General features: G+C 44.6%; 1 protein-coding gene across 1 annotated transcript in view; it reads left to right on the top strand.

The window, feature by feature from the left end:
- MALRD1 (MAM and LDL receptor class A domain containing 1) overlaps positions 1 to 14,087 on the top strand; it is a 2,333,045-nt gene that overhangs the window by 1,923,414 nt on the left and 395,544 nt on the right. The gene's annotated exons all lie outside the window — the stretch shown is intronic.

Here is a 14,087-nt window from a genome sequence, read left to right on the forward strand (position 1 = left end):
TCTGTTTGGGGTTCAGATTGTCACTTATGCAGACGACACTCAGTTGGTTGTTTTATTTAATAAAAATGACAATTCTGGACGGGCATAACTTCTTGCCTAGAAAAAGTCTCCAGATGGATGGATAGCTCATGTCTGTAGCTCAATGGGGCAAAGACTGAACTTATGCTCCTTGGCAATTCTGTCCCTGCCAATATAGATATTTTCTGGCCTAACTGTCTGCCCCCCGTCCCGAAAAAGCCCATTGGGGGTCTGGCTTGACTGTAACCTTGATTTCAAGGAACAAGCTTGGAAAGTAACAGCCAACTGCTATGGCCTACTGAGGATGATCAAGAAGATCCTTTCCCTGCTACCTTTCCTGGCCAGAAGGCTGCTAGTTCAAGCACTGGTTTTGTCACAGCTTGATTATTCCAATCCTCTATACTTAGGAGCTCCACTTTCCACAACCAAAATACTACAGAAAGTACAAAACTGTGCAGCCCGCCTGCTCCTAAATATTCCCAAACGTCTTTCAGCCAAACCTGTTCTGGCTTCTCTACATTGGCTCCCAATCCAGGAGAGAATCCAGTTTAAGGCCATGTGCATTGCACGTAAAGCACTTTCTGGAGATTGAACCCCATTGATTCCTTCCATGATCCTTCCCTATCAGCCCAAAAGAGCTTTAAGATCCGAAAGTAAACATTTGGTGACAGTCCCAAAAATCAAATGAACGAGAAGTGGAGGTCATAGAATTAGAACGTGCCTCTGATGTTGTGGGCCCCGGTCCGTGTTCTAACTCCCCAATCAGGGAAGTCCATCAAAGTATTGATTGGTCTCCACTGGCTGTAGGCTGGTGGGGGTTGTGTTGGACCTGGTCCATTTTGCAGGTGTATCCCTAAACTTTTTGCCTTTTGCCGCATAATTTTCTGACCCTCTTTTTGTTGGTTTTAGTTTCTGAGCGCTTTACCAAAATGCTGATCAGTGCATATGCTGTATGTCTGTATTATTTCTGGAAATTTCTCCCTCGGGGATTTAGGCTTTTCCGGGTGATGACAGGCAGAGTCAGCACATGCTGCCAGGACCGAGCAAGAAGGCACTAAGTAAGGCCTCTCTCGATCAGCCTAAATCCCCGAGGGAGAAATTTCCAGAAATAATTAAGGTACAATGAAACCTTAAGTCACGAAGATTCAGGTCAATAACCCTTTATTCTTCTCACAGTTTTTCACTATTCACTCACCCCTATTGGTCCTGACGAAAGCCTATAGATCCTCTGACTACCAAAGGCTGAAACATGTTGACCTCTTTTTAAAAAATCTTACATAGTGCACTCGAATCCCTTATCAATTCGCAAAGTGCACCAGAAATTTTAATTACAGTCCGAATCCAGACTTATTAAATTGTTTTTGTCTGGCTGTACGGATTTTTTAATAACAACACCACCACTAGACCCCCCACTTTCCACGATCACTACTGCCTTAAACCTAAGGCAAAACCTCCTGGTGGAGGGTGCACAAGACAAAAAATGACTCAATGATTACGCACGCACGTGTAGAAAAGCGGGGACACAGTATATACCGCTGAAGAGAGACTACCAATATACACGTGTATGAGGGTCATATATGTTTGGGAGATACCAGTTCCTCGACTTGTGAACCCAAGGTTTAAGCAGGACAAGTGATCCTTTCCCCCTTCTGATTATAAAAGTTAACTACGGAGACTGAAAGGATTCTCACTCTACCTCCCCCATCCCCATGATTATACACGAGGAAATGCAATAGCCTGACTTCTGCGTATCAATTTATCATGGTTGCAAATTCTACTTTGCCACAATACCGGTCTGCCTTCGAGTGTTTGTTTTCCTGAACCTGATATTAACAAACGTGCCTCTACCGACGGCTTAATTGTATAGCTAGCTTACGAGCTGGGTCATATTTGACCACTGTGACTGTTGTTCCAGACCGGAAGATTTTTACTATTTTGCAATTTCACTTCGCTACTCACCGTGTTTTTTACACATTGGATATAAAGTCTCATCCCTACAATCTCGGCCTATTCTGCCTACACATGATGCCCATTACACTTCTTAGTTCGCCTTACTCATGCCTTGAAAAAGTCCTTGTGTAGGACGAAACACGTGTTGGTGATATCTAATTTTTGCTGGGAATATCTGTTTTTATGGACTTGAAAAAAATAAAGATTGAAGAATACAAAACAAGTGGACTACATCTCTATACTCGTTGTTTGGACAATTTCGATTGAATGCTACCTTGTCATATGTTTCTTTTTGGAATACTCTATAACTAGTAGAGTTGGACATAATGAGGGTTTATAATTTATGCCCTAACTGTTATAACTACTAGCTCACAGGAGTGCTGTTATAAGTTTCTCTAACTTTGCTTAAATATCAGGGACTTGTATGGGTAGCATTTTTGCCCCTAGTCTAGCGAACCTATATATGCACGAATTTGAGCAAAACTGCGTACTGCACACCACTAACCCGTACCTTGCCTCGGTGCGGGTATGGAAGCGCTACATTGATGATATTCTGGTGGTGTGGCGAGGGACGATAGCAGAATTAACATCTTTCCACAAGTGGTTAAATGAACGAAACACCTTTTTACAGTTCAGTTGTAGAATATGACCAACACTCGCTAGCCTTCCTTGACCTTTTGATCACGGTATCCTCTGAAGGTCTAAGATCTGAGCTTTACAGGAAGCCGATGTCCCGTAATTCGCTATTGCAGTATGACAGCTGTCATCCGAAAGCATTACGCAACAAATTTTTACGTATTCAGCGTAATTGCTCTACTAAAGAGACTTTCTTAACACTTGCCAAGACTCTTGAGAAACAGCTAAGTCAGAGAAATTACCCCAAGAAATTAATACGGAGGTCCATGAAAAGAGCAGCCAATAACAACCGGGAGTCACTGCTCGAACCACCTTGCCCTAAAGAACAGAATCAACGGATCACCTGTGTAAATACCTTCAGTACCAAATCCAATGCAATTCAACGGATTGTGAGAAAACACTGGAGTATTCTCAATACGGGCACTGATAATTTACAACAGCCTTTGTTTGCGTTTAAAAGAGGTACAAGTATCAGGGATCAACTGGTACACACCAGACCACCCGCCAAATAGCATCATCAAGTGGGCACACTATGGGATATGCCACCTGTGGTAGGACATCATCCTTGTGGCAATTGTGCAGCTTGTCCACAAACTAGACGCTCCACTAGTGTCAACATTGGGACTAGCCGCCCCTGGGAACAGAGGCGATTTACCAACTGTAGTAGCAACAACTTAGTCTACATGATTTCATGTCCCTGCCATCTAAGGTACGTCGGGATGACGACAAGGAAGATCCGTGTCAGAATCTCTGAACATAAGAGCACCATTAGGTGCAAAAAGCAGGCAACCCGACTTACCAATCATTTCTTAGAAGTAGGGCACAAACCCACCGATTTTGAGTGGACTATGACTGACATCTCTAAATACCTTTTCGAACTTGAACAAAAGTGGGTGTACAAATTAAATTCTGATAAGTCAGGCTTGAATGAGGACATTCCATGGATGTCGCTCTAGTGTCACTCTGGGCACCAAGGCATTAGGGTTACTTATCTGCACCAGTTCATACATATATTTCTTCTATAATTTCATCAATGGAGAAAATTTATGTGTCTCTGATTATGAACTACAATAATAACTTACATTAGACACACCTTGATTCTAAACTAGTTCATCTACACTATGATTGACATACCTTGCCTTGGTCATATAGATCATATATTGTAGATCAAATCAGTATGCGTATTTGGACATCTTAGATTTGACCTAACGACACTCTCTTGAATATTGTTTCCATCAATAATTATACATCAAACCCTGGGATTAGCACCGAGCAGGGCATAACACAGTTGAGGGGGTCTTGGGCTTGTTTTACTGCTAAGGGCTTTAATCGCACCATGGTTGCCTCTATCGCCTTTATTGAAAGTTTTTTCTGCTAATATAAAGGGTTGTTACTTTTATTATTCTCTTGTATATGGGTTGAGAATGGGACTCATTAGAGACAAGTAACCCCTTTAAACTGTTTTGGAGTTTAAACATTTGCGTCAAAATCTTGGCAAAGTTATCAAAATATACTTTTGGTCTTATTTCCGACCTGTGATTAAAAAAAAATGTGTAAAAACGACATCATTGACTTGAAACTACATGCCCCAGATACACCAGGAGTCTAGTGACGTAGGCGACGCACATTCTCCTAGCAGTCACATAGAGTAGGAGGATATGCGACCGCTATTTCTAAACCTCACGTTCAGGTCCTGACGATTTAATGAAGGGCCAATGAAAACGCATTTCACTACTAGGCAATGACACCGCCCGTGATACTACATCTCGCTCTTTTGACGTAACCACGGTCCAATCAGAATGCACGTCCTGGTGAACAAAGATGGCCTCCCGCACTGTCCCGGTACCTCCCCAAACTGCCCAGTTGGCTGCGAGGAGTACCGACGGACAGGTGAGTGCCGCCATTAGAGCTTTAGATATCGGGTGTCTAATTCTTTGTCTGCCTTATTTCAACTATGGGCTTAGTTAGTTTTACTATGGGCTTAGTTATCTTATTACAGAGATTATCTCGTCAGAGGAATAACGGTTTAGACCAGGAGTTGAGCACCCGCTTCTTGTTCCTGTATTTGCCCTCGCTACCCCGAGTGAGCGCTTTACCTTGATATTGAATCTACCTAGCACAACGCTTTTGATTTTCTAAGTGGAACGTCTACTGATACGATCATAGAGATATTTTTCTTTCTGGTGGTCGCTACGTAAACTAGACATTCACTTGCTAACAGTGCTAGCAAGGTGTGGAACACTATAAATAACGACCTTCTTGAAAACAGTGGGTCTACCTTTTTCTAAATTAAGGGGATATAACAAATATTTTCACAAGATCGGATTCATCCCCCATGAATAACGCCCTGAATTATTAACAACGTAAACATTGAGTTAAATTAACTGATCTTCACTGTGTTTTAGCGAGTCAGTTCCAATCATGAGCAGACAATGACGAGACACCGTAAAGGATAAATCACAAACTATGCACATACCTGTCAGCAGTTTCTTACAACTATCTTGCAGCACTTCATATTGAACAGTTCTATAATCGCAACTCTAAGTTTTGGAGGGTATTATCTACTTTTAACCTGTACAATACGGTTCAGCTGTCGCTTAATCATCACACTTGTGCATATATATTTTTGTTTAAAATACAGAGCGGTGCCCCATAATCCTGAGCTGCAGACAGGTGAGGAGATGCACATTCCTCTATCATTCAAGGTGAGCTAGAGGTTTTCCCACCAGTTTTGCGGTGGGCAGAGCGGAATTATAATCCCCTGCAAGATAACTTAACTAATGAGAGTATTGTTTTCTTGATCTCTTTGTTTGTCTTTTTGTCTTTGTTGATGTTTTGGTGTCTTCAATGCTTGGAAACATATCCTTTACACAGGAGGACGGGAAGGACTAAACAGGTGATACCTTTTTCATTTATTTTAGTCCTTGTTTTACACTAACAAGAAGTAGCAAAGTCAATAGTGGTCCTGATGAAGCAGTAGATACCTTTATGGATCAGTCAATCTGCAGAAACATGTCGACCAGAAACATCTAGTCAGTAGCTATTTGTTAAACCTACTTATTCTTTGCACTCACATTGTTTTTAAAGATTGGAAGTGTACGGTTATTGAATAAAGTGTCGTTTACGTTCACTCTCCAATTTTATAGAGCACTTTTTCTTTTCATTCACTGAATTGTTTCATGCACTGCTTTCAGTTACCAAAACACACTAGCTGTTAATCGCCCGAGTCCTAACACACACTTAGTCAAATCACCTCACTACCCATCTCTGGTGAAGTGGCAACAACATGGACTCCCCACTCTGTGAAATGGTCCAAATGATGAGAAGGGCGGTACAGTTTGAGTAACTGATGGATATTCTTTCACACTGTGAAGCATCACGTTGTATGCCTGTTAATACAAATGCTGAACACCATTTATTGAGACACACACAGACCACATAGATTTTCTCTGAAGTAGACCCACAGTTACTCTTTCGTAGTTTACATTTTGTTGCTTAACCATCTGCTACTTCTGCCGGCCTGTGGAATCAACGTCTGGTTTAGACTGACAGGGTGCTGTTTGTGCATGCACTCTAAACAGTCACACAATGGGAGTTGAGGTGTGCCCCGTATATTCTGATCGCCCATCGCTAAGCTAGAATGATGGGAGGAGCTGTCACCTGCACATGAATAGGGTTGTGCCTGGTCTTTCACAATGCTGCCTCCGCCCCCCTGGTGTGTGTCTGGAGCCAAGACCATGCAGAACAAGAACTTGTGCCCTACAAAGACAATTCTTTGAATAATGCCTACTTCAAAGGGGTATAAGACTTGGACCTAAAACCCCAGACTTAGACCAGTTCTGGATCAAGAGAAACCTCTGTCAAGGAGAAGAGCTGAAGAGTTGTGAGTAAGGGTACTGCCCTTTGCTGTGTCTTGCTTTTTTGGGCTGGCCTGGAGTTGTTGCTTCTGCTCTGGAGAGGAAAAGGACTAGATTGTGCTTTGTATACTGCATGTGAAGTTTCTCCAAGGGCTTGTGTGCTTGCCTCCTGTTGTAAGCTCAGGGCCCTCAAAGACTTAATTTGTAGCATCCCTGAAATCTACTACTGAGAGTTTTGACCTTGTTTGTGGTGCCACATCCAGTTTGGGACCCTTGGATGTTGTTTCTGCTTTAAGGACCTGTTTGAAACCATCAAAATTAACACATTCCAGCATCTGTTTTTCCCGTGCGAAGAAATTGCCTCAGCACTCTGTTGCAGGCACTGCTGTGCAGCTGAAGATATCGATGCACTGTGGGACCACAGCTGAAGAAATCTGTGAAGATCCAGTTTTCCACCGGTGCATTGACCTCCAGTGAATCTGGATTTCCGTGCTTCATACGTGTGCGCCATGTTTTTCCAACGCATCACCTGCAAACCAGAACAATCTTGAAATCAATGCATTGCGTCCCCTACAGTCCGGATGCGATGCAACACTTCTCTTGCATGCAGCAGAAATTACGCTTCACCTCCCCAAGGACTCAGAAATCAACGCATCACTGATTTTTCCACACTGCCCTCCTCTAAAACTGTTTTGCTTTGAGGATTTTTACGCATTTTAGGTACTTTGTGGAAAATCACTATATTCATAGAGTTTTATGGAGAGAATTGCTTGAAATCTTTTATACATTTTGAGTTGTGTAAGTTGGATTTTTTTTGTTTTGGTCTTGTTTGTTTTAGATAATTACTCTTTTTAACACTTTTATGGAGTCTATTTGTAATGTTTTCACTCAGTGTAATTGTGAATTATGTACAAATACTTTACACATTGACTCTGAGATAAGCCTGAATGCTCACGCCAAGCTACCAAGTGGCTAAGCTGGGGCTATTTGGGTGTGTAACTCCCTTATCGTGACTAGAAGGAAGTGTCCCTACTTGGACGGGGTGTAAGCCACTGCATACTAGAGATCCATATTTCTAACAGATAGGGACTAAATAGTGAATAATGTTAAGCTCAAGTCCCCCCTTCCTTGTGTGATCCCAAAGGGCTTCTCCCTAAGACCTCCATTATTCAATCTATACATCTCCCCATTAGTCAAACATATTAGATTCTTTGATCTCCAGGTCTTTTCCTAAGCTGACGATACAGAAATCATTGTATCCATGTCGGAGGATCTATCTCCAAGGGATATCAACTTCAATAATTGTATGAAAGCAATTTTAGCCTGGATGAGGGAACACTGCCTTAAGTCAAATGCTGAGAAGACAGTGGTGATCATCTTCAGAAGTCAATCATCGATTTGGAACAGAAATTGTTGGCTCGAGGCATTGGGAAGTCTTCCCTTACCAGTGAATGCTTCAAAAAACAATTCTGGGGTCATAGTGACTAACCGAATCTCCTTTGACTTGACTCTATATTCCACAAGCTGAGAGCAAACATGTAGTCATGGAGCTAATTATGTCCAGGATCGATTTTTATAATGCCTTGTGTTTGAAAGCAAGAGGTTCTCCATCAAGAAACTGCAAACTGCACAGATTGCAGGAACGAAACTCCTTTTAAACCCCCAAGCATCAATCAGTTGCTGTTGAACTTGTCAAGCTCTGCTGATTGTCCATCAATAAGTGAGTCCTCTTTAAAGGTTTGTGCTTTGCACATAAGGCATTGCATAGCTCACGACCTCGTGCTATTAAAGCCCACTTTCAGTGGTGGTTACCAGAAAGGCTACTACCCTCTTCTAAGAATACATTGGTAGTTACACCTACGTTTTGAAGGCGAGATGGGAAGGAATATCCTTCTCTGTAGCCACGGCCAAACTTTGGAATACCCTTGTACGACATCCAAATTTTATTGAAAATCATTTGTCCTTCAGAAAGGCTCTAAAATGCTTTTCTCTCTGTAGACAGATGTTGTTTCCCTCTGAATGATTCTAATCACTAGCTTCTAGGTGTTTTTTTTTATAGCTTACAGCTTCTTGACGCCAGTTGGTATTTGAGCACTTTTAAATGTAATTTTGATTTCTTTCTTCTCATATGAGCAAGTGCAAACAGTATTATATGTGAGTACAGATTGTCCAAAAGATTTGAGTAAAATTTTGTCTAGAGTGATTTGTTTCTTTGCATTGCTCAAAATTTGGCATTTATGCATATCATGCTCATAATACGTGTTTTTATAAATATGCACGCTAAACCAGGAACACTGTTGTCTTAGCCTGTTGCAGGTGGGATCCAGAGGTAATTTATTGTGGCTGCTAAGGCCTTATAATTCTATTGGAAATCAAAAATGAAATATCTTTTTTATGTGAAGTGTAAAATCTTTAACAAAAGTTTTTTTTCTACACTTTGGGAAAAGTATGCCCAAATAGTAACTTTGGATTGGCAGGTGAGTGAAGGCAATGGATGCGTTATTTCCTATAAATTATTGGATTCTAAACTGGGATCCAGTTAGTTTATGCACTTTGAGAGGGAACATATATCCCTGAGCAAGCCTCAGGTAGTCCAAGTTAATTCCTTTGATGGTCAGCTAGCAGTTCGAAATTTCCGTTGAACAATAGACATATTTTGGGAGATCAGCCTTCTCTTGGTAGAGGAAAGAGATGGGGAAAAATCCTCCTTAAGGGATTTAGCTGACTTTTTCTGACAAGCACTGCAAGGATTTTTATACAGTGGGCAAATGGAGGGCAGGTAGACCTCTGTCTTCAGTCACCACAAAAGATGTCTATGCAGTCTTGGAGGGAAAAACTCAAACTTACTAGAAGGAACATGGCTCTGATGAGAGGTATTTTGCAATGTCCTTTCAAGCGACCATTTTGAACATTTCCAATATGATTTACAGTGAGGGCAGAGAGGGCGTGTGCTGCTTCAGTGAAGTGCAGGTCAGGTAGGCAGGCCTAGTGAGACACCTCTGGATTTGGTGGGTATGCACAGTGCCATTTTAAGGTGGCATAGCACATTGTGGCCATCTTGGCAGTGGCGTCACTAGGGGGGTGCGGGGGGTGCGGACCGCACCGGGTGACACCCTCACATGGGGGTGACACCATCTGGTTGCGCCCCCGTCCCCCCAGCAGGGCAGGCCTCTGTACATGGCACCCCCTGCACCGCACCCGAAGGCCTCGGAGAGACTCGATCCGCTTTAAAAACAAAAGCGAACCGAGATATTTTCTCACCTATTCGAATTAAAATGTTCATTAGATAAAGTTTGAAAAGTGTAGTAATGAGGGGCCCCCGCCACTTATATGGAAAAAGACACAGTGCTAAAGAGGGGGGGCCGGGGAGGGGGGGGGGGGTATTAACCGCTTGGAAATTAGCTTTTACTTTAGCTGTTACATATCGTAACATTCTCACGTCTACAAACTCGCTGGTGCCTTGTACACAGATTTCTTTTTGCATCTTGAAAAGCTTTAAAAGAGAAACCACATGAAAGCGGCAGAGAGTGTAAAAGGGGGGGGGGTCCTGCCCCCTTCCCCCCCCCCCCCGGGGTTTAATGTGCGAGAGAGAGGGAGCTAGAGGGGGTAAGAAGACAGAGAGAGAGAGTTAGAGTGAGAAAGACAGAGAGAGTGAGAAAGACAGAGAGAGAGGGAGCTAGAGGGAGTAAGACAGAGAGAGGGAGACAGAGGTAGCTAGAGGAAGTAAGACAGAGAGAGAGAGAGGGAGCTAGACAGAGAGAGGGAGCTAGAGGGAGTATGATAGAGAGAGAGGGAGCTAGAGGGAGCAAGACAGAGAGAGAGGGAGCAAGACAGAGAGAGAGGGAGCTAGAGGGAATAAGAGAGATGGAGGTAGAGGGAGCAAGACAGAGAGAGAGGGCGCTAGAGGGAGTAAGACAGAGAGAGAGGGAGCTAGAGGGAGTAAGACAGAGAGAGAGGGAGACAGAGGGAGCTAGAGGGAGTAAGACAGAGAGAGAGGGAGCTAGACAGAGACAGAGGGAGTAAGACAGAGAGAGAGGGAGCTCGAGGGAGCTAGACAGAGAGAGGGAGCTAGAGGGAGTAAGACAGAGAGAGAGGGAGCTAGAGGGAGCTAGACAGAGAGAGGGAGCTAGAGGGAGTAAGACAGAGAGAGAGGGAGTCAGAGGGGGCTAGAGGGAGCAAGACAGAGAGGGAGCTAGACAGAGAGAGGGAGCTAGAGGGAGTAAGAGAGAGAGAGAGGGAGCGAAAGGGAGTAAGACAGAGAGAGAGGGAGCTAGAGGGAGTAAGAGAGAGAGAGGGAGCTAGAGGGTGGAAGACAGAGCGAGGAGCTAGAGGGAGTACGACAGAGAGAGAGGGAGCTAGAGGGAGTAAGACCGAGAGAGAGGGGGACAGAGGGAGCTACAGGGAGCAAGAGAGAGGGAGCTAGAGGGAGCTAGACAGAGAGAGGGAGCTAGAGGGAGTAAGACAGAGAGAGAGGGAGCTAGAGAGAATAAGACATCGAGAGAGGGAGCTAGACAGAGAGAGGGAGCTAGAGGGAGTAAGATAGAGAGAGAGGGAGCTACAGGGAGCTAGAGCGAGCAAGACAGAGAGAGAGGGAGCTAGAGGGAGTAAGAGAGAGAGAGGGAGCTAGAGGGAGCAAGACAGAGAGAGGGAGCTAGAGGGACCAAACCGGAGAGAGAGGGAGCTAGAGGGAGTAAGACAGAGAGAGAGGGAGCTAGGCGGAGCAAGACAGATAGAGAGGGAGCTAGAGGGAGCAAGACAGAGAGGGAGCTAGAGGGAGTAAGAGAGAGGGAGCTAGAGGGAATAAGACAGAGAGAGAGGAAGCTATAGGGAGCAAGACAGAGAGAGGGGGGGGCTAGAGGGAGTAAGAGAGAGAGGGAGCTAGAGGGAGTAAGAAAGAGGGGGCTAGAGGGAGTAAGACAGAGAGAGAGGAAGCTAGAGGGAGTAAGGCAGAGAGAGGGAGCTAGAGGGAGCAAGACAGAGAGAGAGGGAGCTAGAGGGAGTAAGAGAGAGAGAGGGAGCTAGAGGGAGTAAGAGAGAGAGCGGGAGCTAGAGGGAGTAAGAGAGAGAGTGGGAGCTAGAGAGAGTAAGACAGAGAGAGGGAGCTAGAGGGAGTAAGACAGAGAGAGAGGGAGCAAGAGGGAGTAAGACAGAGAGAGAGGGAGCTAGAAGGAGTAAGAGAGGGAGAGAGGGAGCTAGAGGGAGCAAGACAGAGAGAGGGAGCTAGAGGGAGTAAGACAGAGAGAGAGGGAGCTAGAGGGCGTAAGGCAGAGAGGGAGGGAGCTAGAGGGAGTAAGACAAAGAGAGAGGGAGACAGAGGGAGCTAGAGGGAGTAAGACAGAGAGAGGGAGCTAGACAGAGAGAGGGAGCTAGAGGGAGTAAGACAGTACCTAGCACCGTACATTTCCGACAGAGGTAGTCCATGCGGTAAGTCGTGAGGGGGTGACACCATGAGTTACCCGCACCGGGTGACACCAACCCCAGTGACGCCACTGCATCTTGGAATGGCATTGTGAATACTGTATCTTTGTTTTACGGTTTCAAGATTGCTTGGCTTCTCTTTTGCTTCTAAATCTGGTGGCCTTTTTGGAACCCTAAAACAAAGATAAAGTACATACAATACCAATTCAAGAAGATCTCTCATTTGGGAAGCAGTGGCCATTTGGGAGGCCATGAAATGCAAGTTACAGCGCAGTAAGAGAACGGCCAGTAGGACTGTGTAGGGAACTGATGTAGCCTTAAAAAAAACGGTGAAAAACATTTTGAAAGGCTCAAATTAATTTCTGGCACTAAACCACTCTAATTTGTGGGCAGGTGTGCACATTTGATTACTCAAAATGGCAGCACTCACAGTGCAATAGAGTCAGTGGCTGAAGTGCTTTGACCTATTTCATGTGGAGAACCAAAGCATGCATGATTCTTCTGCAGTCCAGTGGATGAAGCGGACTGACCGGAAGCCACTCTTGTACCCATTGCATTTCTTTATTTTCTGATTACATTAGTCAGTCGAGACGGCTATGCTATTTCCAGGCCTGTCCTAACATGTGAAATCAGGGACGTTTTAAGGATTTTGGGGGCCCTAGGCCAAATGTGTTTTAGGAGCCCCTGTTCGAATAGCTTTGAATTTATGATCCAATTTCAGCTCTTTCATGCCCTCTTTGGTCTAATTCTAGATGTGTGTACATCTGATATTCAGGGCTGTGATGAGTGTTTTCAGTATTGTAACACAGCCTCTCATCCTCCCATTTCTCATATGTGAGGTCCTGTAGTCATCTAAAAGAAACTTTTTGTATTGAGGTTGCATGAAAGATAAACACATTTTGTCCGCAACATGTCTGTGATAGACTCTCATACATTAAAAATAATTGATACAAAAACGCTATTTACAACAATCTGTTTAAAAAATCATTCTTGCAAGACTGGAGCCCTGGGCCAGATCCCACTTTGCCCATGCCTTAAAACGTCTCTGTGTGAAATGCTTCTCTACTGCAAGCTGTTCCAGGACTTTCCGTGGTGGGGACGCCCTTTGTTTTCCCCTGCTCTCTGGTGGTTGGAGAGGGGTGGCATGGTCTGAGCAAACTCTTCAAGATTGAGGACCAGGGGGCAGATTTACAAGCCCCTTGCGCCGATTTTACGCCGCTGTTCCGTCACTTTTGTGACGCACCGGCGGCGCAAAAGATGCGCCATGGTGCGCGGTATTTACAATGTGACGCATCTCCCAGATGCGTCACGTTGTAAAGCCCTGCGCCAGAAGAGGCGTACCATCGCAGGGGGAGGCGTTCCGGCGCAGGAACGCCTCCCAAAAGTGGCTGAGTGAAATCTACAAGATTTCACTTAGTCACTTTTGGACCCATGCTGCGTCAAAACCCTGCGCCTGCCTGAAGCAGGTGTAAGGATTGACGCAGCATTGTGCATATAGGGCCTTTCTGATCATTGCTGGAGCTACGTCGCGCTTGCGACGCAACTCCAGCAATACGCCGCTTTTACGGCACAGATGCGTGACGCATCTATGCCGTTTTTGCCCCATGGTGCGCCGCATTGTAAATGCGGCACATCAAGGGTGGCGGAGCTGCGACGCAGAATTACTGGTGCGCCCTGCCGATATGCAGGGATGCTTCAGTAATTGTAAATCTGCCCCCCAGGTACATACATATGTCTGTGCCATGAGTGCTCTTGATCAAATGGGAAACCTCCCAGTCACTGCTGCACCAGGCTCTGTCATGTACTTGCCATTCGTACTTCTAATGTAAAACCCTTCACATCTCCCTATTTGGTCCACACTATTTGATACTTTAACTTCCCTCTGATTTACTTGATCCTGCATGCGTTATTCTGCCTCTCTACTGTTGCTTACAGCTCGGGTACCTCGTCTGTAGGCTTCTCGATGATAAACTCTGACCCTAGTTTCACATGAGTTCTGATGGTCTGCAGTGATCAGCTTCTCGACCCTGAGGCTTTTAAATAGAAGCTCGTGAGCTATTCGAAAAAAGATGCAGGTGCACACTTGCTCGAAACTGATCACATATGATGCATTGCATTAATGTAGACATACTAGTAAGAGAATTGTCGTTATCATCGCCATACATTGCCTGTTAAATGTGGACAGCTACAGATTTCCCAAACCGGTAT

This window comes from Lissotriton vulgaris, chromosome 10 (genome assembly GCF_964263255.1).
Source record: "Lissotriton vulgaris chromosome 10, aLisVul1.2, whole genome shotgun sequence".
In the NCBI taxonomy this organism is placed as follows: domain Eukaryota; kingdom Metazoa; phylum Chordata; class Amphibia; order Caudata; family Salamandridae; genus Lissotriton; species Lissotriton vulgaris.